The following is a 26,981-nucleotide window of genomic DNA, read 5'->3' as shown; positions in this document are numbered from 1 at the left end:
CTCGGTCCCACCAGTCAAAACAGCTAAGCTGGTGCGGACCAGAGAGAGGGCATTTTCAATTGTGGCCCCCGCCCTCTGGAACTCTCTGCCTTATGATCTCCGCCATGCCCCCTCCATGACAGGCTTCCGCCGAGAACTGAAAACATGGTTTTTTAGGCAGGCATTCGAGACCTCTGTCTAATTTAGTTTAAATTTTTGTATGATGGGGGTAGGTTTGGATTGAGTATACTTATTGTTGTTTTGTATTATATGTTATATTTTACTCTATGTTATATTTTAGTCTATGTACGCCGCCTAGAGTGGCCGTTAATTCGGCCAGATAGGCGGCCTAGAAATAAATTATTATTATTATTATTATTATTATTATTATTATTATTATTTTAGATGTTGTTGGACTTTAACTTCCATGATCCCTGACCATTGGCCATGTAAATCGGGGCTTATAGAAGTGCAACAACATCTGGAGGCCCCACTATAGATTCCCCACTGTTGTTATGTGGGAGGGAATTTCTGGCTGCATTCCAAAGATGGATCAGGCAGCTGGAGTCACTGTATGACCCTCTGGAGCAGGGAAGAAGAACCTGTGGCCCTCCAGATGTTGTTGGACTCTGTTTCTATCAGCCCCAGCCAGCACAGCCAATGGTCAGGAATGATGGAAGCTGCAGTCCAACAACATCTGGAGGGTCACAGGCTTCCCGCACTTGCTCTACAGATTCCTCCTACCTGGCACTTGCAATGCCAATGCTGCAAGTCATGAAGGACTGTGCTTCTCACAACATATTTTCAGGATGTGTATCCACCTACATCATTTCATGTTAATTACACACAGAGGTAAATTTTCAAAAGCACATCAATTTACACATAAGGTAATCTGACATACATGACACCCCAACATCCTACCCTTTTGATACTGAAAGACAGAGTAGTTGGGCAGTTGTTCGAATAACAGAACCTTTCAAGGTAAGGCAAGGGGTGGGGGATGAAAAACCCAGAACTTCACCACTATGGACAAAGCTACACCACAGAAAATGAAGAAGAAAACCTAGTCACTATATCTTCTTAATAATGCAGGGCAAGGTGGAATACCCTAGAACCTGGCTATTTGCACTGCACCTTCATTTAACAGAGAGTCCTGTGTAAGGTCTCTTTGCTGACATTCAAAGCCTTCCATGTGATCAATGCAAGATTGTCTAGAGAACACCTCTCATTTTGCTAACATGACCTCCTGCAGGAAATGTGAAACTGCAAGAGCAATTTAATGAGGGCCTGAGTCAAAGCCAGTTAATCAGGGCAGTGAACTCTTGAAGAAAGGAACAGAGATACCTGTTAGAATATAATCATTCTGTTTGGAGTAATTATTAGTGCATGTGTGCTTAGTTATATAAATGACAGTAAGTAAAACCAGAGAAAGAAGAGCATGTCAAAACATGCAAATTTATTTTCTTTATTAACATAGAGTTGTAAACACTTAGTTCTGGAACCAGCTTTCTTCAGTGCCTCAACACAGCACTTGAGTAGATGCAACGATATTAATAGAGAAGAGAGTATATCTGAGCTTGGGTTGAATGCTTTTATTTTGTCACGTATTAATCCTTGCAGTCAATCTTCCTGACACCAGGAGATACAGAAAGGGGCTTCCTGGGGTGATTGTTTAACTTTGAGACAGGCTCTCATTTTATAAAGGAAGCATCACTGGGAAGCACTGGGATGTCTTTGGTGAAGGTGATATTTGGGATGGTGGATGAGTTCCAATTTTTGTATTTTTAAGGCACCAGCCACAACAAGTAGGGATAATCAAACACCAGTATTATTTGCCAACATACATCAGGGTTTTTATATCTTTTCCAGAAGCAGCAAGGAGAGTTAGCCCATGGATGGATTACAGAATCCTTACAAGGGGTGCCCCTACATTAAACCAACAAGAGTTATGTTGCCTCTGTGGGAAATATGGGTCTGGTGTCACCTCTTGTTTGAGCTGTTGCCTTTGAAATGCTGTAGCCACTCTCCCCACCCCACCCTGCCACTCCTAAAGATAGACTCACACTGTGAACAAGCTGGAGGCTGAACAGACACAGCTGCTGGAGGCATGACGTGAAAAGGTTGGATAAGGATGATTCCAGTTTGCAGAGAGATTTGACTCAGATGTGCAGTTAAAGTGGCCAGAAGAGAATGGGAAGAGAAGGAAGGTGGTGAGCAGACAAGGCTGATCCTTCCTAGACATTATAAAGAGAAAAAGTTGGTTGTTCCCATCTTCTATACAATGTCTGTGGGAGGGGCAGCATTTCTTCAGGTACCATTGCTCCCAGAGGAATAATTGGATGCATTTTCAACATGTATCTTGGGAGATACTCTTTGGTGTTGCTCTGAACAGCTAGAAACAGTTGAATGGGGGGGGTATTTTTGGCCCAGCCTGCTAGGCCCACCCCTGTGAGCCAACCTTTACATCCGGATGGGCCAACACACTTGTCCATTGGGAAGCACTGGGCATACAGCTGGCAAAGTGCTGTCCAGCAGGCTTGAAGTAAGTGCCCATCAGCTACTAAAACATGGTCTACTATACCTTGGTAGACAAACTGGGCCAAAACTATGTCAACCAAGATAATGTTAAGTTCTGCATTTAGACACTAAGAATCAAAGGAACAAATATGGGATAGGGGAGACCTGGCTTGGCAGCAGTACATATGAAAAGGATCTTAGCTGATGATAAGCTGAACATGAGCCAGTAGCATAATACATGTGTTTAAAAAGCAAATACAATCTTAGGCTGCATTAACAGGTATATAGTATTCACATTGTCAGATTTCACTTGCAGTGTTGTGTTCAGTTCTGTAAGTTAGATAAGAAGGATATTGGCAAACTGGAACATGTCCAGAGTAGGATGACAAGGATGGTGAGGGACCTGGGGACAAAATCCTATGAGGTAAAGTTGAAGGAGTTGGGTATGTTTAGCCCAGGTGTGTGGAACCTTTGGCCCTCCAGATGTTGCTGAACTACAACTCCCACAATCTCTGGCCATTACCCATGCTTGCTGGGGCTGATGGGAGTTGTAGTTCAGCAACATCTGCCTTCCATCGTGGTGCAGAAACTCCTCAGCCATTTTCGGGAGCTCAGTCACATACAATGTGCACTCATGAAGTGGATGGCAACAGGCAACCTATGCATGTTCATTAATACATCTGCAAAGAGCCTCACACATTCAGCTTTAGCTCCTTACAGATGTCCTAGAAACATGCATAGATCAGGAGTGGAAGCTTCCCCCTTGCCCGGCCATGTGCATTCATTGTACCCAGATGAATACTTGAAAAGATACTAATCTGTGTGGGAAATCTGGTACATACAAAGAGCTCATGAACATATACAAGAACTGTCATACTCACTTGAAAGAAGTGAGCAGTCCATGTCACAATACTTGCATGGAATTGCCTTTCCACTGAAGTGAATCAGAAAACCTCCTGATGAGCTGTATGTGTGAACGTTATAGTGAACATGTTTGTTTTACTTCAAACAACACCTTCAGGGGCAAATGGCAGCAGGCAGTGGTGGCTGGTGACTACTAGACCTGTTAGGGCTGCTACGAGGTCACGAGGGCATAGCTAATAAGAGGTCATGGGAGTGTGGCCAAGTTGTTCTGGTTTTCTCCCCATCCCCCCTTGCAAAGATACTGTAGGCACTTAAGCATTGCTGTTTATAATCAGCACCTAGCTAAACTGAAAAATGTTTGGTTCAGAAAGGGTCCCTGCTGTCATAGTTGCTTCTCTGCTGGGAGAAAAGTTGTGTGTCCTCCACCTATTCTGGTTCTTTCCCTGTCCTCCTCCTTTGCAAAGAAGCAGTGGACACTTAAAACACTGCAGTTTGATTAATATTTAGCATGTAAGTATTGGTTCAGAAGGGGTCCCTGCTGTCACAATCTTGAGTATGGATTTATCATTTATTATTATTTATTTATTAAATTTATATCCCACCCTTGCTCCCAGCAGGAGCCCAGGGGGGCAAACAAAAACACTAAAAACCACTCTAAAACATCTTTTTTTAAAAAAGCATTAAAAACATCTTTAAAATGTAATTCCAACACAGACGTAGACTGCGATATGGTCTCAACGTAAAATGCTTGTTGAATGAGGAAGGTCTTCATTAGGTGCCAAAAAGATAACAGAGATGGCGCCTGTCTAATATTTAAAGGAAAGGAATTCCAAAGAGTAGGTGCCACTACACTAAAGGTCTGTTTCTTATGTTGTGCGGAACGGACCTTCTGGTGAGAAGGTATCTGCAGGAGGCCCTCACCTGCAGAGCACAGTGATCGACTGGGTATATAAGGGGTAAGACAGTCTTTCAGGTGTCCTGGTCTGAAGCTGCAAAGGGTTTTATACACCAAAACCAGCACCTTGAACTTTGCCCGATAACTAATGGGCAGCCAGTGCAATTCTTTCAGCAGTGGAATAACATGCTGGCGATACCCTGCCCCAATGAGCAATGAGCCAGAATAAAATACATTATTCAGAGGTAAGCCCCCACCAGGGCTGCATTATGAGTTTTGTGGGCCCTAGGCACTTTTGCCTTTGTGAGCCCCTCCACCATAATAATATCAATATTAAAATTATTTTTGATATAACTTTAAATCAACATTTTATTTTTTTTCTGTTTTAGGCAAAAATTAATAGATTTTCGTGGGCCCTAAAAGTTTCATTTTTTTCTGATGTGAGAAAAAAATCAAAACATTTTCTTCGACCCTAAAAGTTCATTTTTTTCTTCTGATTTTAAAAGAAATTAAAACATTTTTGTGGGACCCTAAAAGTATTGTGGGCCCTAGGCACTGTGCGTACTGTGCCTAATGGATAAGTCGGCCCTGGCCCCCACTGAATTCCGTAGGGATTGCTCCCAAATATGTAGAGGATTGCAGCCTTAATTGGTTAATCTTAAATGTGCCACACAGGACTTTTAACAAGGGACCTCACACATTTCCCAGACCTATGGGAAAATATAATTTCCTCCCACCTCAGCTTATTTATTTCCACATATTTTTTCCAGAATGTGGAATAAAACGGAGGGAAATTAAGTGGACTAGGCCCAGGGAGACTACAGTTAAAAATAACCACTCAGCCAAGAAATTCACTGTGTGACTATGGGCCAGTCACTGTCTCTCAGCATGTGAAGATAACATGGAGAAAAGGAGACACATGAATGCCACTTTGAGTTTCTTGGAGGAAAGGTGGAGTGGATGTAAATGTAATACTGATAGATAGGGAATACTCAAAAGAAAAGAAATCCATCTCCAACCTGCCTGTCCCTGGTTTTGAATTGGGGGAAAGGTGCGGGTGCAGGTTTGGAGTCACGAGAAAGCCCAGACTAGAACAACAACAACCATAACAAAGAAAAAAGGATCTGGAATAGAACCAGGATAATCAGACCTGCAAACATTGGACTTTACATGTAGGTCCTCAGCAAATCCAATTTACAGCTGCCTGCTGGGACAGGCCTGCAAGGGAGTGGGTTGTGCAGGCGGAGTGTAATCCATGTTCCCACACCACATATAGGCTCTGTGCACTGCATTCTGATCTGAACCATTCCCTGCAGCTTTTCACTTTTTATAATGGCATTTTAAATTTGCCAAAGCGTTTTATAGTCTTTTATTTATTTATTTGTTTCATTTATAGACAGCCCATAGCGAATAGCTCTCTGGGCGGTGTACAAAAAGTTAAAATACAGAATATGACAATAAAATCAGACTACACACAATAACATTATAAACATTTACACATTTAACAGTTAAAATGCCTGGGAGCATAGCCAGGTCTTAACCTGATGCCGGAAAGACAGCAGCGTAGGCGCCAGGCGTACATCTTCGGGGAGGCTGTTCCACAGTTCGGGGGCCACTACAGAAAAGGCCCTGGATCTAGTAACTATCCTCCGGGCTTCCCGATGAGTTGGTACCCGGAGGAGGGCCTTAGATGCTGAGCGAAGTGACAGGGTAGGTTCATAGCGGGAGAGGCGTTCCACAAGATATTGCGGTCCCACACCGTGTAAGGCTTTATAGGTCAAAACCAGTACCTTGAATCTGGCTCGGAAGCAAATAGGTAGCCAGTGCAAACGGGCCAGAACAGGTGTTATATGCGCTGATCGGCTAGTTCCCATCAACAATCTGGCTGCCGCGTTTTGCACTAGCTGGAGTTTCCGAACTGTCTTCAAGGGCAGCTCTACGTAGAGCGCGTTACAGTAATCCAGTCTAGAAGTTACCAGAGCATGAATAACTGAGGCGAGGTCATCCCTGTCCAGATAGGAACGTAGCTGGGCTACCAGCCGAAGGTGGTAGAACGCATTCCTCGCCACTGAGGCCACTTGTGCCTCAAGAGACAAGGAAGGATCAAAAAGAATCCCCAAGCTACAAACTTGTTCCTTCAAGGGGAGTGTAACCCCATCTAGAACAGGGTGAACATCCACCATCTGGGCAGGGAAGGCACTCACCAACAGTGTCTCAGTCTTGTCTGGATTGAGTCTCAGTTTATTAGCTCTCATCCAGTCCATTATCGCGGTCAGGCAACTGTTCAGCACATCCACAGCCTCACTTGATTCAGATGAAAAGGAGAAATAGAGCTGCGTGTCATCAGCGTACTGGTGGCAACGCACTCCAAAACTCCTGATGACGGCACCCAGAGGCTGCATGTAGATGTTAAAAAGCATGGGGGACAAAACCGACCCCTGAGGGACTCCACAATGGAGAGTCCAAGGTGTCGAGCAATGTTCCCCAAGCACTACCTTCTGATGACGATCCGCCAAGTAGGAGCGGAACCACTGCCAAGCAGTGCCTCCAACTCCCAACTCCGCGAGTCTCCCCAGAAGGATACCATGGTCGATGGTATCAAACGCCGCTGAGAGATCAAGGAGAATCAACAGAGTCACACTCCCTCTGTCCCTCTCCCGACAAAGGTCATCATACAGGGCGACCAAGGCTGTTTCGGTGCCAAAACCAGGCCTAAAACCGGATTGAAACGGATCTAGATAATCGGTCTCATCCAAGAGCACCTGGAGCTGGCCGGCAACCACCCGCTCCAAAACCTTGCCCAAAAAGGGGACATTCGCCACCAGTCTATAATTGTTCAAGTTATCTGGGTCTAAGGAAGGTTTCTTTAAAAGAGGTCTCACTACTGCCTCTTTGAGGCTACCAGGGACTACTCCCTCCCTCAAGGAGGCATTTGTCCTCACAATAACCCTGTAAAGTAGGTCACACTACAATTTTAGCAAAACAAGAGAACAGGACTACCACCTTAGCAGTGGCATCACGAGGGGGTGAGGGGGGTGCAGACCGCACCAGGTGACACCATCAGAGGGGGGTGATTCTCAGCTTTAATTTAAAAAAAAAATTAAGTTTCTAGGTGGTCCGGTTCTCGAGAGATACATAAAAACGTCAGCCCACCCGTTAAATCTTTTTTTAAACTACTGTACAGCACTTCGTAGCTTTAACCCCGCCCATTCAGGATTGCAGCCAATCAGTGAAGTGTTTGTTTGACCTGTGGCAGTGTCTAGTAAACCTCATTGCAAGGCCAGAAAATGGTGGTTCCCCCCCCCCGTTTATCTGAACATCTCATAAATTGGGTAAGTATATACATTTCAGTTTTTTTCCCTCTTGTGTGTAGGAGTCAGATCCTGGGCAGTGTTTTGAAAACCTTCCCAATACTTGCTTTTGTGGGAGTAAAAGCATTGCTAATCCCATATCTCCAGAGTAAATCCCATTGAATTCAATAGGATTTACTTTTGAGTAGACATGGTTATGAATGTGCTGAAAATCAATGGGACTTTGGAGTGAATGTAAAAAAGAATTGTGTTTGTGTTCTCTTTCTGTCCCCCCCCTCCAGTCCTATTTTAAAGCAAGTAGGCAGGGCTTACTTAGGTATTACAGTTTTTATTCTGTAGGAAACTAATACTGATTTTTTTAAAACTAATACTGATTTTTCTGCAATGACCAACTGGTTTGACAATAAACTATTATATGGGCTGTATGTATTTATACATCTGCAGTGTTTGTGTGTGTAGTCTTTCCAACAACCCTGTGAGGTAGGGTTGGAAACCAAGGCAGCTCACAACAAGAAATAAATCCAATAACCATAAAGCAAGAATAAACAGTTGGAAAACAGCCTAAAGAGGCATGATTCTGAATTTTGGGTTGGGTGAATGAAGTTTATTTGTTTATTATTTGATTTATATCCCACCCTTCCTCCCAGTAGGAGCCCAGGGCGGCAAACAAAAGCACTAAAAGCACTTTAAAACATCATAAAAACAGACTTTAAAATATATTAAAACATCTTTGAAAATATTTTTTTTTAAAAAGAAAAGGCTTAAAAACATATTAAAAAGCAATTCCAACACAGACTCAGACTGGGATAAGGTCTCAACTTAAAAGAACAAGTTGAAAGAACAAGTTCATCACTTGAGGCTGTAGTTCTCTGCACACTTCCCAGTTTGAGTAAGCCCCATTGAATACATTGGGACTTGCTTCTGAGTAAACAAACATCGGATTGCACTATAAATATATTTACAGATTGTGTAATTCATAAACATATTTGAGAGCCATGTTTATATAAATATTTCTTCATACTGTGTCCCAGTAAGTATTTGATTTCACATTATGGTTGTAGATGATTTTTTCCTCTACATTTTAAGTGTGCCCTTCTTCCTGGGGGTGGTCATGGTTCTCCATTGTTTTCATCCTGAGGGGAGGTTAGGCTGAGAGATGGTGAGCAGCACATTTAAGGTCTCTTCACCTCCCCCCCTTTTTAATTTGAATTTATTTTATATTTCTCCAATATCTTCCCCTGGCTGTTTTTATGTATCTTAAATATTTTTAGATTAAATAAATAGGAAATCATAATTGTGAACCTCCCTAAAAGCAATTTAGCTATCCTTATGTTTTGGCAAAGTGACGGTGTGAAGGCATGCTGGTAGAACAAGAGACCATGTCTGAGGCATGTTATAAGGTGTTTGAGGACTTTGTCACACATTACTTTTTGAGACCTGTAGATTCATGTTGGAAAGAACACGTGCACATATTGAATGGTGGCTTGGGTGCTGTTTTTTCAGTCTACGCTACGTGCGTAGCGAAGGTGATACATCATCTGGCAGCTAGCTTCATAACGTGAGAATGAAAAACATTTGGATCACCATTCATTTGTTTACTTTTCTCACTATTGAGACCACTTCATATGTTACTTTTTCATACACAGAAATTTAATCTTTGTATAGGAAAAAGTATTTTATAAAATGTGAAGGACAGTGGCTGCCCAGTCAGTATAACCACTGTACAAGATCTACTCAGCCACTGTAATTATCTTTTTGTTTTGAGTGCCCTTTTGTCTGGGTCTTTGTTCAGGTGTGTATCCAACTTTGATGTGCTTATGGAAGGGGTGTGCAAGTAGTGCCCCCCCAAGTGTGGAGGCTTGGACAAACATTGTGTTATGGAAAACCAAAGTCTGTGTGAAAGTACATATTTGGGAATGCCATCAGTGTAATCCTAAACACACTTAATAAATAATATCGAACTTGCACATCACAAAATATATTACGGTCATGTCCATAAGCACCAGGAGGGTAGTCGCCCAGGGGATCTTAGTCGCTCTGCTGTTTTGGGAGCAGGGTCCCTATGTCTCCAAGCATCTTACAGTCAGCATGAAAAGGGAGTGTGTTAGTCACTGAGAAGAGTCTTCTAATAGGCTTCCTTGCCTTTCCTGCTGATTGGAGCCAATCAGAGTGAAAGAAGGTGAGTCAGCCACTGAGAAGACTCTTCTCAATTGCTAACGCTCTCCACTTACATGCTGATTGGCTCCTAGAGATGTTTGTTGTTGTGAGAGAAAGCATTAACAAAGATCTCACTCTTAATCCAGGAGTAAAAAAGGGTGTATGTGGCTGCAACTATCATGAAGGGACTCTGCACTTCTGAATTTTCTACTAAACAACTGATAAATACCTATGTAACTTTGTGTCTGGAGACTTCTTATTAAGAATCACTTTCCACAACTGTAAGGAGGTATGTCCACATGCAAACATCCCAGGCACCTAAATGAGGGGTGAGAGCAGCATAGGGACATAAGCAGATGTCTTATACCAGGGGTTCCCAAACTTTTCTTCTACATAGACCACTTGAAAATTGCTGAGGGTCTGAAAGTATCTGAAAATTTACTATGGGCATATGCAAGATAATTAACTCCCATTAGTGATAAGAGCAAGAATTTGGGCTGTGTGTGTGATATTGTAATTTAAAGGTGTAATTTTAATTTTGCTAGTTGTTTATGTCACTACTATTGCCATTACATTCAGTGATACACGGGAATTACGATTTACGAGTAACATTAGTGCAAAAAACATTACTAAGGATTCTGTATGGTCTGGTATGGGAGGAGGTCCATGGGGGTGACATCATGAGTTACCGCACTGGGTGACACCAACCCTAGTGACGCCACTGCACCTTAGAGACTTAAAAATGTATTGTGGCATAAGCTTTCTTGGGCTAGAGTCCACTTCATCAAATTTACCATTCTTCGTAATTCAACAATCGAGGCAAGAGGGGAGTAGTTGAGGTCCCTGGTGCAGTTTCCAAAATAGCGCCCCCTTCTCTGAGAAAGGAGCATCAAATAAGGTAACACAAAATTTATTTATTTATTTATTGCATTTGTATACCACCCCATAGCCGAAGCTCTCTCGGCTGTTTACAACAATTAAAAACATTAAAAACAAATATACAAATTTAAAAACACATTTTTTAAAAAACCAATTTAAAAACACATGCTAAAATGCCTGGGAGAAGAGGAAAGTCTTGACCTGGCGCCGAAAAGTAATAGTGATGGCGCCAGGCAAACCTCACCAATAAAATCATTCCATAATTTGGGGGCCACCACTGAGAAGGCCCTCTCCATTGTTGCCAGACTCCCAGCTTCCCTCGGAGGAGGCACCCGGAGGAGGGCCTTGGATGTTGAGCGTAGTGTACAGGTGGGTTCGTGTTGGGCGAGGTGGTCCATCAGGTATTGTGGTCCTAAGCCGTGTATGACTTTATAGGTTAAAACCAGCACCTTGAATCAAGCTTGGAAACATACAGGCAGCCAATGCAAGCGGGCCAGAATCGGTTTTATATGTTCAAGCATATATATATATTGGTCCCTGTTACCAATCTGGCCACTGCATTTTGCACAAGCTGCAGTTTCCAAACCGTCTTCAAAGGCAGCCCCACATAGAGCGCATTGCAGTAATCTAACTTGGAGGTTACCAGAGCATGGACAACTGAAGCCACGTTATCCCTGTCCAGATAGGGCCACCAATCGAAGTAGGTAGAAGGCACTCCGTGCCACCGAGGCTTCCTGCGCCTCAAGGGACAGAGATGGTTCTAGGAGAACCCTCAGGCTATGAACCTGCTCCTTCAGGGGGAGTGCAACCCCATCCAGGACAGGTTGGACATCCACCATCCGGTCAGAAGAACCACCCACTAACAGCATCTCAGTCTTGTCTGGATTGAGCCTCAGTTTATTAGCCCCATCCAGTCCATTGTCGCAGCCAGGCACCGGTTCAGCACATTGACAGCCTCATCTGAAGAAGATGAAAAGGAGAAATAGAGCTGTGTGTCATCAGCATACTGATGGCAACGCACTCCAAAGCTCTGGATGAACGCACCCAACGGTTTCATGTAGATGTTGAACAGCATGGGGGACAGAACTGACCCCTACTGAACCCTATACTGGAGAGTCCAGGGTGCCGAGCAATGTTCCCCAAGCACCACCTTCTGGAGCCGACCTGCCAAGTAGGAGCGGAACCACCGCCATGCAGTCCCTCCCACTCCCAACTCAGCCAGTCTTCCCAGAAAGATACCATGGTCGATGGTATCAAAAGCCACTGAGAGATCAAGGAGAATCAACAGAGTCACACTCCCCCTGTCTCTCTCCCAACAGAGGTCATCATACAGGGTGACCAAGGCTGTTTCCATGCCAAAACCAGGCCTGAAACGGATCCAGATAATCGGTCTCATCCAAGATTGTCTGGAGCTGGCCCGCAACCACTCGTTCAAGGACCTTGCCCCAGAATGGAACATTTGCCACCGGCCTATAGTTATTAATATTTTCTGGGTCCAGGGAGGGTCTCTTCAGGAGTAGTCTCACTACCGCCCCTTTCAGGCAGCCAGGGACCACCCCCTCTCGCAGAGAAGCATTAATCACTTCCCTGGCCCAGCCGGCTTTTCCATCCCTGCTAGCTTTAATTAGCCAAGAAGGGCAAGAATCCAGCACAGAAGTGGTTGCACGAACCTGTCCAGGCACCTTGTCAATGTCCTCAAGCTGTACCAACTGAAACTCATCCAAGAAATCAGGACAAGGCTGTGCTCTGGATACCCCGCTTGATTCACCTGCTATAACACTGGAGTCCAAGTCCTGGCAGAAGCTAAAGATTTTATCCTGGAAGTGCCTAGAGAATTCATTACAGTGGGTCTCAGATGGTTCTAGCATGTCCTTGGGGCCAGTGTGTAATAGCCCCCAGACAACTCTGAAGAGCTCTGCCAGGCGGCAGATTGATGATTTGATAGTGGCAGCAAAATATTGTTTTTTTGCTGCCCTCACTGCCCCTAAATACAGCTTACCATAGGCACTTACCAGTGTGTAATTGCATCCACCAGGAGTTCATCTCCATCTGCACTCAAGCCGTCTCCTATATTGTTTCATCGCTCTCAGCTCTGGGGTATACCATGGAGCCGTACGAGCTCTACATAGGAGAGGGCGCTCAAGAGCAATCATGTCAACTGCCCGGGTCATTTCTGTATTCCACAGTTCAACCAGAGTTTCGACAGGAGTGCCAGCCCTATCAGCTGGAAAACTCCCCAGAGTCCTTTGGAAACCATCCGGATCCATTAGTCTCTGGGGGTGGACCAACTTAATAGGTCCCCCACCCTTGCAGAGTGGAAGAGCCACTGTAAGTCTAAACTTCAGCAAGCAGTAATCTATCCATGACAGAGGGACTGATGTAAGGCCCCCCCACATTCAGATCACCATCACCATGTCCAGTTGCAAAAACCAAGTCTAGGGTATGCCCTGCTAAATGTGTTGGGCTAATGGCATATTGGAACAGTCCCATGGTTGTCATGGAGACCATGAAATCCTGAGCTGCCCCAGATAAGGTGGCCTCGGCATGGATGTTGACATCCCCCAGAACCAACAGTCTGGGGGATCTCAACAGTACACCTGAGACCACCTCCGTTAGCTCAGCTAGGGAGTCTTTTGGGCAGCGGGGTGGGCAGTACACTAACAGAATCCCCAGTCTGTCCCACTGACCCAACACAAGGTGCAAACACTCCAGACCAGTAGTCACATGGACAGGGTGCTTACAGAGGGTGATGGAGCTCCTATAGACCACAACAACCCCCGTCCCCGACCTTCAGGTGTACCCTGATGCTGAACCAGGTACCCTGGCGGACATAGCTGGGAGAAACGGACTTCTCCCTGCACACCCACCCAGGTCTCGGTTATACATGCCAGATTGGCTGCCTCATCCACAATTAAATCATGAATGAGGGAGATATTATGCACCGATCTGGCATTTAGGAGCAGCATCCGGAGGTCTGAGAGCTGGCTGATAGGGACACTAACAAACCTGCCGGTGTGGGGAGGGCTGGAACAAGGCACAGTCATTAACAACATAAGAACATAAGAACATAAGAACATAAGAAGAGCCTGCTGGATCAGGCCAGTGGCCCATCTAGTCCAGCATCCTGTTCTCACAGTGGCCAACCAGGTGCCTGGGGAAAGCCCGCAAGCAGGACCCGAGTGCAAGAACACTCTCCCCTCCTGAGGCTTCCGGCAACTGGTTTTCAGAAGCATGCTGCCTCTGACTAGGGTGGCAGAGCACAGCCATCACAGCTAGTAGCCATTGATAGCCCTGTCCTCCATGAATTTGTCTAATCTTCTTTTAAAGCCATCCAAGCTGGTGGCCATTACTGCATCTTGTGGGAGCAAATTCCATAGTTTAACTATGCGCTGAGTAAAGAAGTACTTCCTTTTGTCTGTCCTGAATCTTCCAACATTCAGCTTCTTTGAGTGTCCACGAGTTCTAGTATTATGAGAGAGGGAGAAGAACTTTTCTCTATCCACTTTCTCAATGCCATGCATAATTTTATACACTTCTATCATGTCTCCTCTGACCCGCCTTTTCTCTAAACTAAAAAGCCCCAAATGCTGCAACCTTTCCTCGTAAGGGAGTCGCTCCATCCCCTTGATCATTCTGGTTGCCCTCTTCTGAACCTTTTCCAACTCTAGAATATCCTTTTTGAGACGAGGCGACCAGAACTGTACACAGTATTCCAAATGCGGCCGCACCATAGATTTATACAACGGCATTATGATATCGGCTGTTTTATTTTCAATACCTTTCCTAATTATCCCTAGCATGGAATTTGCCTTTTTCATAGCTGCCGCACACTGGGTCGACATTTTCATCATGCTGTCCACTACAACCCCGAGGTCTCTCTCCTGGTCGGTCACCGCCAGTTCAGACCCCATGAGCGTATATGTGAAATTCAGATTTTTTGCTCCAATATGCATAATTTTACACTTGTTTATATTGAATTGCATTTGCCATTTTTCTGCCCATTCACTCAGTTTGGAGAGGTCTTTTTGGAGCTCTTCGCAATCCCTTTTTGTTTTAACAACCCTGAACAATTTGGTGTCATCAGCAAACTTGGCCACTTCACTGCACACTCCTAATTCTAGGTCATTAATGAACAAGTTGAAAAGTACAGGTCCCAATACCAATCCTTGAGGGACTCCACTTTCTACAGCCCTCCATTGGGAGAACTGTCCGTTTATTCCTACTCTCTGCTTTCTGCTTCTTAACCAATTCCTTATCCACAAGAGGACCTCTCCTCTTATTCCATGACTGCTAAGCTTCCTCAGAAGCCTTTGGTGAGGTACCCTGTCAAACGCTTTTTGAAAGTCTAAGTACACTATGTCCACTGGATCACCTCTATCTATATGCTTGTTGACACTCTCAAAGAATTCTAATAGGTTACTGAGACAGGACTTTCCCTTGCAGAAGCCATGCTGGCTCTGCTTCAGCAAGGCTTGTTCTTCTATGTGCTTAGTTAATCTAGCTTTAATAATACTTTCTACCAGTTTTCCAGGGACAGAAGTTAAGCTAACTGGCCTGTAATTTCCGGGATCCCCTCTGGATCCCTTTTTGAAGATTGGCGTTACATTTGCCACTTTCCAGTCCTCAGGCACGGAGGAGGACCCAAGGGACAAGTTACATATTTTAGTTAGCAGATCAGCAATTTCACCTTTGAGTTCTTTGAGAACTCTCGGGTGGATGCCATCCGGGCCCGGTGATTTGTCAGTTTTTATATTGTCCATTAAGCTTAGAACTTCCTCTCTCGTTACCACTATTTGTCTCAGTTCCTCAGAATCCCTTCCTGCAAATGTTAGTTCAGGTTCAGGGATCTGCCCTATATCTTCCACTGTGAAGACAGATGCAAAGAATTCATTTAGCTTCTCTGCAATCTCCTTATCGTTCTTTAGTACACCTTTGACTCCCTTATCATCCAAGGGTCCAATCGTCTCCCTAGATGGTCTCCTGCTTTGAATGTATTTATAGAATTTTTTGTTGTTGGTTTTTATGTTCTTAGCAATGTGCTCCTCAAATTCTTTTTTAGCATCCCTTATTGTCTTCTTGCATTTCTTTTGCCAGAGTTTGTGTTCTTTTTTATTTTCTTCATTCGGACAAGACTTCCATTTTTTGAAGGAAGACTTTTTGCCTCTAAGAGCTTCCTTGACTTTGCTCGTTAACCATGCTGGCATCTTCTTGGCCCTGGCGGTACCTTTTCTGATCTGCGGTATGCACTCCAGTTGAGCTTCTAATATAGTGTTTTTAAACAACTTCCAAGCATTTTCGAGTGACGTGACCCTCTGGACTTTGTTTTTCAGCTTTCTTTTTACCAATCCCCTCATTTTTGTGAAGTTTCCTCTTTTGAAGTCAAATGTGACCGTGTTGGATGGCAATTGGCCAGTTACATGTATGTTTAATTTAATAGCACTGTGGTCACTGCTCCCAATCGGTTCAACAACACTTACATCTCGCACCAGGTCCCGGTCCCCACTGAGGATTAAGTCCAGGGTTGCCGTCCCTCTGGTCGGTTCCATGACCAACTGATCTAGGGAATAGTCATTTAGAATATCTAGAAACTTTGCTTCTTTGTCATGACTGGAACACATATGCAGCCAGTCTATGTCCGGGTAGTTGAAGTCACCCATTACTACCACATTTCCTAGTTTGGATGCTTCCTCAATTTCATATCTCATCTCAAGGTCTCCCTGAGCATTTTGATCAGGGGGATGATAGATCGTTCCCAGTATTAAGTCCCTCCTGGGGCATGGTATCACCACCCACAACGATTCTGTGGAGGAGTCTGCCTCTTTTGGGGTTTCGAGCTTGCTGGATTCAATGCCTTCTTTCACGTATAGAGCGACTCCGCCACCAATACGTCCTTCCCTGTCCTTCCGATATAGTTTATATCCAGGGATAACCGTATCCCACTGGTTTTTTCCATTCCACCAGGTCTCCGTTATGCTCACTATATCAATGCTCTCCTCTAAGACCAAGCACTCCAGTTCTCCCATCTTGGTTCGCAGGCTCCTAGCATTAGCGTACAGGCACTTGTAAGCAGTGTCTCTCTTCAAGTGTCTTTGGCACTTGTGGTTAGGCCTGTGGTAATTTTGCTCTTCTGAATTTATATCCTGTGCCCCTGCTCTCACAATGCCTACTTCTAGGCCTACCCCTTTTAAAATTTCATCATTTCTTTGGTTTTTATCCCAGGGGGGAGGTTTATTCCGAACCGGACCTTTCTCAGCTCCTGTCGGGTTTCCCCCCTCAGTCAGTTTAAAAGCTGCTCTGCCACCTTTTTAATTTTAAGTGCCAGCAGTCTGGTTCCATTCTGGTTCAAGTGGAGCCCGTCCCTTTTGTACAGGCCCGGCTTGTCCCAAAATGTTCCCCAGTGCCTAACAAATCCAAACCCTTCCACCCGACACCATCGTCTCATCCACGCATTGAGACTGCGAAGCTGGGCCTGTCTGGCTGGTCCTGCGCGTGGAACCGGTAGCATTTCAGAGAAAGCCACCTCGGAGGTCCTGGCTTTCAGCATCCTACCTAGCAACCTAAATTTTGCTTCCAGGACCTCACGGCTGCATTTCCCCATGTCGTTGGTGCCAACGTGCACCACGACCACTGACTCCTTCCCAGCACTGTCTACCAAACTATCTAAACGACGGGTGATATCCGCAACCTTCGCACCAGGCAGGCAAAACACCTTGCGGTCTACACGCCCATCACACACCCCACTGTCTATGTTCCTAATGATCGAATCACCCACTACAAGGATCCCTCCACCCCCTGGAGATATATCCTCGGCACGAGAGGATAGCTGCTCATCCCCCAAGGAATGGGTCCCTTCTAAGGGATCATTTCCCTCTTCCTCAGCTGGATGCTCTCCTTCCCCGAGACCATCGTTCTCCATGATAGCAGGAGAGCTATCATCGTTGGAGTGGGACACAGCTATAACGTCCCTGAAGGCCTCCTCCACACACCTCTCTGCCTCTCTCAGCTTTTCCAGGTCCACCACCTTGGCCTCAAGGAAATGAAGTCATTCCCGGAGAGCCAGGAGCTCATTGCACCGAGAGCACACCCACGACTTCTGTCCAACAGGCAGATAGTCGTACATGCTGCAGGCGGTGCAAAACACTGGAAAGCCCCCACACCCCTGCTGGCTTCTTACCTGCATAGTTTTGTTTAAGGTTTATTACGTCAATGGGTTGGAGACTGCGGTTTAGTTGAGGTCAGGGAACAGATGGGCAGAGTGGGGGGCCCTGGCCTCTTTGCCCTGCTGCCTAACTCGCCCTGCTGCCTAACTCGCCCTGCTGCCTAACTCGCCCTGCTGCCTAACTCGCCCTGCTGCCTAACTCGCCCTGCTGCCTAACTCGCCCTGCTGCCTAACTCGCCCTGCTGCCTAACTCGCCCTGCTGCTTAACTCGCTCTGCTGCTTAACTCGCCTTGACGCTTCGTCAGCTGGGGCTCCCTCTAGCTCGTGGAGCAGGCTCCCTTGCTAGGGTGCTCTGACTTTATATGTGTGGCTGGTTCCTCCCAGCTACTGCTGCCAGCCAATGATGTGTTACTTGAGGCTGATGGCTATCAGCTGGGGCTTAACTCTTTAGTATTCTCTCAGGCTTCCTTCCTGAGCGAGGGGCGGGGCTGTTTAAGCTTTTGGCTGCTTTTAATCTCAGCAAGGGGCTGCGCCTTCCAGGCAAGTCTTTTGTGTTTGTTGTTTTCCCACCTAGAACAGCCTGACCTTTCTTTAACCTAGGCAAACAGAGCTTGTGGTTGTGTTTCAGGAAGGCTGAAGCTGCCCTTTTTAGCAAGGACTGATCTGACTCTCTCCCTGTATGTATCGGTGGAGTTTCCTTTTCCCCCTTCTCTCTGACTGGAATTTAGCCTTGTTTACAGTGTCCCCTGAAGCTTTCCTGCTAGGGTGGTGTTGAACACTAGCTTTCTATACGCTTCCTTCTCCTAGGATCTGTCTCCTAAGATATAGGTTCTTTCAGGATTTGGCTCCCAGCTCAGGGTGACCTTGGGCTGCCCTTATTAGTTATTGCTCTGAGCTGTTTTACTTCAATTAAATAATGGAATAAATGGGAGCTACTTACCCTCTTTTCGCTCTGCTGCTTAACTCGCCTTGACGCTTCGTCAGCTGGGGCCTTGACGCTTCGTCAGCTGGGGCCTTGACGCTTCGTCAGCTGGGGCCTTGACGCTTCGTCAGCTGGGGCCTTGACGCTTCGTCAGCTGGGGCCTTGACGCTTCGTCAGCTGGGGCCTTGACGCTTCGTCAGCTGGGGCCTTGACGCTTCGTCAGCTGGGGCCTTGACGCTTCGTCAGCTGGGGCCTTGACGCTTCGTCAGCTGGGGCCTTGACGCTTCGTCAGCTGGGGCTCCCTCTAGCTCGTGGAGCAGGCTCCCTCGCTAGGGTGCTCTGACTTTATATGTGTGGCTGGTTCCTCCCAGCTACTGCTGCCAGCTAATGATGTGTTACTTGAGGCTGATGGCTATCAGCTGGGGCTTAACTCTTTAGTATTCTCTCAGGCTTCCTTCCTGAGCGAGGGGCGGGGCTGTTTAAGCTTTTGGCTGCTTTTAATCTCAGCAACTGTCTAGGCCACGTTCCCCTTACCTTGCAAGTCTTCCTCACAACGCCATATCTCCCTCTCCCTCTCTCTATCACTACACTAATTGGGGCCCCCTCAAGTCTCCTGACTTGGCTTTGAGTCCTCTCTCCCAGGGACATGACTCAAGACCCGCAAAAAACCAGGCAATTTGCAAAGCAGGAACCACCTTAGCCAGCCAGTTTATGTATCTCTTCCAGGGAAGGGACAGGCGGATCATATCAGCAACAGCTGGCTGAGTACCTGGGGGCCTGGTCCTGCAAGGCATGACACCTACAGAGCAGAAGTCCAACAGGAATAAAATAAATCTTCTGCAAAGTTATTGTCACAAGCTTTTGTGGACTACAAAAAATAATAATACCCTGAGCATGTGGAGTTTCACAACTCTCAGCAAAACACAAACAAAAACATTTTGTCAAACTTGATAAATAGAAAGAAAATACTCTGAGCATGTGCAGTTTCACATTTGAGTTGGGAGAGGCCATCGAGTCCAATCCCTGTTCAATGCAGGAATCCAAATAAAAGCATACCCGGCAGATAGCTGTCCAGTTGCCTCTTGAAGGCCTCCGGTGTTGGAGAGTCCAACAATGGTAATTGGTTCCATTGTCATGCTGCTCTAACAGTTAGGCTTTTTCCTCTGACATTCAGCTGAAAACTGGCTTCCTGTAACTTGAGCCCATTATTTTGTGTCCTGCACTCTGGGATGATCAAGAAGAGATCCTGGCCCTCCTCTGTGTGACACCCTTTCAAGCACTTGAACAGTACTCATATCTCCCCTCAGTCTTCTCATCTCAAGGCTAAACATGCCCAGTCTTGTCATGGCCCCCTCAGAGGACTCCTCCGATGAGGATGACTCGGGAGTAACAGCAGCAGACCCAGGAGCAGCAGACCCAGAAGGAGACACGGAAGAGACTCCTGAGAATCCAGCTCCTTCTTTCCCTCAGCTGCAGAGCACCCCAGATACAGCGGAGGCCCTGCAGCCAGACGCAGACAGTGAACAGGATACTCCCCTCTCACCTGCAGAACGTAGACAGTAGAAGGTCAGGCAGAAGAGAGGCAGGCCTGTCCCCTTAAGGCCCAAATGCTGAGGGCTCACACCTGCTGTCAACCCTGCTCTTTATAAGGCACACCTTGGCTGCAGCTTGTGGCTGACTGCAACGTCAGGCGTGGCTTCGTGTATTCCCAGTTTCCCTGCAGCATCTCTTTGACTGACCCCTTGGCAATTGATCCCGGACCTCTACTGACCTCGCTTCTGGACTTGTGACTTGGCAAGTAAGCTTCAGACAGGCCTGGCCCTTATCAGGTTCCCTCCTCGTTGGCCTGGCAGATTTACAACCAGTCTGCCGGCTAAGGACTTCCCTTCCCTGCTAACGACCCAGGAATTTCCAACCCCCACTGCTGACTCGGTGCAGAGCTGACAAGTCTCTTCTCATAGGGCTTTGTTTCCAGTCTCTTGATCATACTTTTTGCCCTCCTCTGAAACAGTTCCAGTTTCTGTGGTGTCCAGAACTGGACGCAGTACTCAAGATGAGGCCTAACCAGTGCCAAATAGAGAAGGACCAATACTTCATGCGATTTGGTTTTACAGCCACATCACACTGTTGGCTCATTGCTTGTGGTCAACAACAATCCCAAGATACTTCTCACATGTAGTACTGCTGAGCCAAGTAACCCCCATCTTATAACTGTGCATTTGGTTTCTTTTTCCTAAATGTAGAACTTTGCACTCATCTCTATTAAATTTCATTCAGTTGTTTTCAACCCAATGCTCCAGCCTATCAAGATCACTTTGAATTTTGTATTAGGTATCCCTCACAATTTTGTATCATCTGCAAATTTGATAAACATTCCCTGCACCTCCTCATCCAAGCCCTGTGGTACCCTACTTATTACGTCCCCCCTAGATCGAGAAGGAACCTTTGATAAGCACTCTTTGAGTACTATTCTGTAGCCAACTGTGGATCCACCTGATGGTTGTTCCATCCAGCCCACATTTAGCTAGCTTGCTAATCAGAATATCATGGGGCACTTTGTCAAAAGCTTTGCTGAAGTCGAGATATATTATGTCCACAGCATTCCCACAGTCTACCAGGGAGGTTACTCAATCAAAGAATGAGATAAGATTAGCTTTGCAGGATTTGTTTTTGACAAATCTACGTTGGCTTCTAGTAATCACTGCATTATAGTCAAGGTGCTTACAGACTGACCACTTTATAATCTGCTCTAGAATTTCCCCAGGGATCTATGTCAGGCTGATTGGTCTGTGGTTCCCAGGTTCCTCCTTTTTGCCTTTTTTGAAGATGGCCACCCATTCTCCACAATTTTGCAAAGATAATAGACAGTAGTTCCGAGAGTTCTTCAGCCAGTTCCTTCAATACTCTAGGATGCACAGAATCATAGACTTGGAAGGTGCCTATAAGGCCATAGAGTCTAACCAAAATATATACAGGGTGTGGACATTCATTAATATCAAAAAAAGAGAGGGGATGTCCCCAGAATGTCAAGGAGGGAAGTTCCAAACTGTATAGATTTATTTGTTTATTTTCTTTAAAAGAAAAAAAAATTCTTCTTAAAATACCCAACGCGTTTCAGCCTTATAACTAGGCTTTCATCAGGGGCTACAAATCAAATATAAAGAACATCATTTTGACAGACATATGTAGGTATAAATTTTCGTTAAAATATCTTGAAAAAACATTCTTCATTTGATACACTTATAATCTTTATATATGCACAAATAATTTTTTGTTGTTATAAACAACTCTTTAAAAATATCATTTTGTTTACCTATAGACTATATACATATCTAGGTAAACAAATCCATATAAGATACCTTATCTTTCTATACAGTATCTAAAAGATTTTTTATTATCAGAAACACTTACATTTAAGTTGTTGAAATGCTTTATTCAATAGAGTACTTCTCACTTTCACTATGGATGGCTTCAATATCTTTATGACTATTTCAAATCAGTAAAAACCCTTTAAATCTTTTTTTCATTGAACTACCATATGACCAGAAGGATAATTTTCTTAACCTTTTAGAAGTATAATAGAAAACACCTGTAGAATACTTATGAGCATAACCGAGACCTGGTGGAATGGAGAAAACCAGTGGGATACGGTTATCCCTGGATATAAACTATATCGGAAGGACAGGGAAGGACGTATTGGTGGCGGAGTCGCTCTATACGTGAAAGAAGGCATTGAATCCAGCAAGCTCGAAACCCCAAAAGAGGCAGACTCCTCCACAGAATTGTTGTGGGTGCTGATACCGTGCCCCAGGAGGGACTTAATACTGGGAACGATCTATCGTCCCCCTGATCAAAATGCTCAGGGAGACCTTGAGATGAGATATGAAATTGAGGAAGCATCCAAACTAGGAAATGTGGTAGTAATGGGTGACTTCAACTACCCGGACATAGACTGGCGGCATATGTGTTCCAGTCATGACAAAGAAGCAAAGTTTCTAGATATTCTAAATGACTATTCCCTAGATCAGTTGGTCATGGAACCGACCAGAGGGACGGCAACCATGGACTTAATCCTCAGTGGGGACCGGGACCTGGTGCGAGATGTAAGTGTTGTTGAACCGATTGGGAGCAGTGACCACAGTGCTATTAAATTAAACATACATGTAACTGGCCAATTGCCAAGAAAATCCAACACGGTCACATTTGACTTCAAAAGAGGAAACTTCACAAAAATGAGGGGATTGGTAAAAAGAAAGCTGAAAAACAAAGTCCAGAGGGTCACATCACTCGAAAATGCTTGGAAGTTGTTTAAAAACACTATATTAGAAGCTCAACTGGAGTGCATACCACAGATCAGAAAAGGTACCGCCAGGGCCAAGAAGATGCCAGCATGGTTAACGAGCAAAGTCAAGGAAGCTCTTAGAGGCAAAAAGTCTTCCTTCAGAAAATGGAAGTCTTGTCCGAATGAAGAAAATAAAAAAGAACACAAACTCTGGCAAAAGAAATGCAAGAAGACAATAAGGGATGCTAAAAAAGAATTTGAGGAGCACATTGCTAAGAACATAAAAACCAACAACAAAAAATTCTATAAATACATTCAAAGCAGGAGACCATCTAGGGAGACAATTGGACCCTTGGATGATAAGGGAGTCAAAGGTGTACTAAAGAACGATAAGGAGATTGCAGAGAAGCTAAATGAATTCTTTGCATCTGTCTTCACAGTGGAAGATATAGGGCAGATCCGTGAACCTGAACTAACATTTGCAGGAAGGGATTCTGAGGAACTGAGACAAATAGTGGTAACGAGAGAGGAAGTTCTAAGCTTAATGGACAATATAAAAACTGACAAATCACTGGGCCCGGATGGCATCCACCCGAGAGTTCTCAAAGAACTCAAAGGTGAAATTGCTGATCTGCTAACTAAAATATGTAACTTGTCCCTTGGGTCCTCCTCCGTGCCTGAGGACTGGAAAGTGGCAAATGTAACGCCAATCTTCAAAAAGGGATCCAGAGGGGATCCCGGAAATTACAGGCCAGTTAGCTTAACTTCTGTCCCTGGAAAACTGGTAGAAAGTATTATTAAAGCTAGATTAACTAAGCACATAGAAGAACAAGCCTTGCTGAAGCAGAGCCAGCATGGTTTCTGCAAGGGAAAGTCCTGTCTCAGTAACCTATTAGAATTCTTTGAGAGTGTCAACAAGCATATAGATAGAGGTGATCCAGTGGACATAGTGTACTTAGACTTTCAAAAAGCGTTTGACAAGGTACCTCACCAAAGGCTTCTGAGGAAGCTTAGCAGTCATGGAATAAGAGGAGAGGTCCTCTTGTGGATAAGGAATTGGTTAAGAAGCAGAAAGCAGAGAGTAGGAATAAACGGACAGTTCTCCCAATGGAGGGCTGTAGAAAGTGGAGTCCCTCAAGGATTGGTATTGGGACCTGTACTTTTCAACTTGTTCATTAATGACCTAGAATTAGGAGTGAGCAGTGAAGTGGCCAAGTTTGCTGATGACACTAAATTGTTCAGGGTTGTTAAAACAAAAAGGGATTGCGAAGAGCTTCAAAAAGACCCCTCCAAACTGAGTGAATGGGCGGAAAAATGGCAAATGCAATTCAATATAAACAAGTGTAAAATTATGCATATTGGAGCAAAAAATCTGAATTTCACATATACGCTCATGGGGTCTGAACTGGCGGTGACCGACCAGGAGAGAGACCTCGGGGTTGTAGTGGACAGCACGATGAAAATGTCAACCCAGTGTGCGGCAGCTGTGAAAAAGGCAAATTCCATGCTAGGGATAGTTAGGAAAGGTATTGAAAATAAAACAGCCGATATCATAATGCCGTTGTATAAATCTATGGTGCGGCCGCATTTGGAATACTGTGTACAGTTCTGGTCGCCTCATCTCAAAAAGGATATTATAGAGTTGGAAAAGGTTCAGAAGAGGGCAACCAGAATGATCAAGGGGATGGAGCGACTCCCTTACGAGGAAAGGTTGCAGCATTTGGGGCTTTTTAGTTTAGAGAAAAGGCGGGTCAGAGGAGACATGATAGAAGTGTATAAAATGATGCATGGCATTGAGAAAGTGGATAGAGAAAAGTTCTTCTCCCTCTTTCATAATACTAGAACTCGTGGACATTCAAAGAAGCTGAATGTTGGAAGATTCAGGACAGACAAAAGGAAGTACTTCTTTACTCAGCGCATAGTTAAACTATGGAATTTGCTCCCACAAGATGCAGTAATGGCCACCAGCTTGGATGGCTTTAAAAGAAGATTAGACAAATTCATGGAGGACAGGGCTATCAATGGCTACTAGCCATGATGGCTGTGCTCTGCCACCCTAGTCAGAGGCAGCATGCTTCTGAAAACCAGTTGCCGGAAGCCTCAGGAGGGGAGAGTGTTCTTGCACTCGGGTCCTGCTTGCGGGCTTCCCCCAGGCACCTGGTTGGCCACTGTGAGAACAGGATGCTGGACTAGATGGGCCACTGGCCTGATCCAGCAGGCTCTTCTTATGTTCTTATGAGTAAAAAATTTTTTGGACTTGAGAAAACCTTTACAACAAAGGAAGAAATGAACATTCTTCATTTAGACCATTAGGTATCACTGTCTTGAGTCTTAAGATCCATCCTATTTCTTTTTTGTATAAAAGAGAACTGGGAAATGATCCTTGTATTTGTTGTAAAACCCAAAATTGTAAACCTATTTTTATATATTCAGAACATTGCAGGCAATGAGATACCAAAGGTGCTCCTGGTTTTTTGTTTTTTATATTATTCAGATATTCTCCTATCCGTATTTTAATTTTTCTTGATGTTTGTCCTACATACATTTTTAAGCATCCACATTGTATTGCATAGATTAAATTTGCAGTATTGCAGTTTGAAAAGTGATGTATTATGTATTTCTTTTGATCAATTGGGTTAATAAAATGTTGGACCTTAAAGGTGTATTTACAAAAAGAACAGTATCCACAAGGATGATGTCCTACTGGTGGGCATGTTCCAGGGAGATTACAAGTAAGAAGAGGTGTATGTTTCTTGAAGTTACTATTCACTAGCAGATCTTTTAAATTTCTAGTTCTTTTATAAGAGAAAAGTGGCAAGTCTTGGCACCCAGGAATATGTTGTATTATGTGCCAATTTCTTTTGATACTACCTTGTAATTTATTGGATATATAATCATAAGTGAGATTACAATGTATTCTCTGCGATGGAAGTTTATAGATGTCATCTATAAATCTCCACCAACATCGTAGTTGTTGTGTATATATATTTGAAGATATATTTTGTATTTGGAAAGGTTCACCTGAATCATTAGAAAAATTCATAGAATGGATAAATAATAAAGATCCTAATATTCAGTTTGATCATCAATATGACAAAACAGAAATAAATTTTCTAGATTTGGTCGTCAGGAAAGAAAATAACCATCTCTATACCACAATGTATAAGAAACCAACAGATAGAAATACCTTTCTCCTGTGCATGGAAAGATGATATCAGGTGGGGGTAACCAGCTCCACCTAGTGGTTGAAGGCAAAAGAGTACTGCTGACGTTTTACTGTAGGTCCGTTCCCAGTCTGTGCCTGCTCCGTCCGCAGTTTTTTTTTTCTCTTTTGCCTTCACCGAATCTGGTTGATTCCTCTCTGTCTCCGTCGGTTCAGGCTTGTATTGTTTGTCTTTTAAGTCTTACCTGTTGGTTTCTGCTGTTTCTTGCCCTCAGTATATGTTTTGTCTTCCCCTGCTGTTTAAAGTTTAAAGTTTAAAAACAAAAAAACAAAAAAGCTCCTTGTGTCTTTCCTCCGGTTTTTTCTCGGTGGCGAGGAGCATTCAGCCCCTCCCCACGGCTCCTGGGGCCGTTGGCCTCTTCAGGCTCCCTCCCCAGCCGAATTTGCTACCGTTCCTCCTAGTCAGCAACTCATAGGGTCGGCAGCATTAGCCTTAGAGGCGAATTTCACCAGAGCTTGGAACTCAGGCCCATGCCTCGGATTTTCGCACTACCTTTCAAGTGGGTTCGTTTTCCCTGCTTCATAGCGGGGAGGGGCAGATGCACAGACGCCATAGCAGGTCAGCGGCAACAGCTTCTAATATTTCTGCTTTACCTAGCCGCTTATTAGACAGCATTGTCAATCATTACCAGCGGGAGCCTTCCATTAATATTTTCATTAACCCCGTAAGTCCCGCAGTGTGTGCCCACTATGGGGAAAGCCACACACAAAACAAAGCACCTCTCAAAGGGGTTGAAAGTGCTTCCCCGCAAGCCAGCGACAGGCGCAGTGCCAGAACTCAGTCCCATCCTGG

At 44.7% G+C, this 26,981-nt stretch overlaps 1 long non-coding RNA gene across 3 annotated transcripts; it reads right to left on the bottom strand.

Moving 5' to 3' along the window:
- Nucleotides 1–8,860: 8,860 nt before the first annotated feature.
- On the bottom strand, nt 8,861–26,746 carry LOC133364527 (uncharacterized). 3 transcript variants are annotated; one of them, XR_009757970.1, is made up of 3 exons: nt 26,153–26,746; nt 18,702–20,226; nt 8,861–14,064 (listed from the first exon to the last, which is right to left on the bottom strand). It is a non-coding gene; the product is annotated as an uncharacterized LOC133364527 (long non-coding RNA). The 3 variants fall into 3 exon arrangements; XR_009757968.1 differs by having other exon boundaries at nt 26,374–26,746; XR_009757969.1 differs by having other exon boundaries at nt 8,861–11,562; nt 26,374–26,746.
- Nucleotides 26,747–26,981: the final 235 nt, after the last annotated feature.

The sequence above is a fragment of the Rhineura floridana genome, chromosome 9 (genome assembly GCF_030035675.1).
Source record: "Rhineura floridana isolate rRhiFlo1 chromosome 9, rRhiFlo1.hap2, whole genome shotgun sequence".
NCBI classification, from domain to species: Eukaryota; Metazoa; Chordata; class Lepidosauria; order Squamata; family Rhineuridae; genus Rhineura; species Rhineura floridana.
This window is presented reverse-complemented; position numbering and strand designations above follow the sequence as displayed.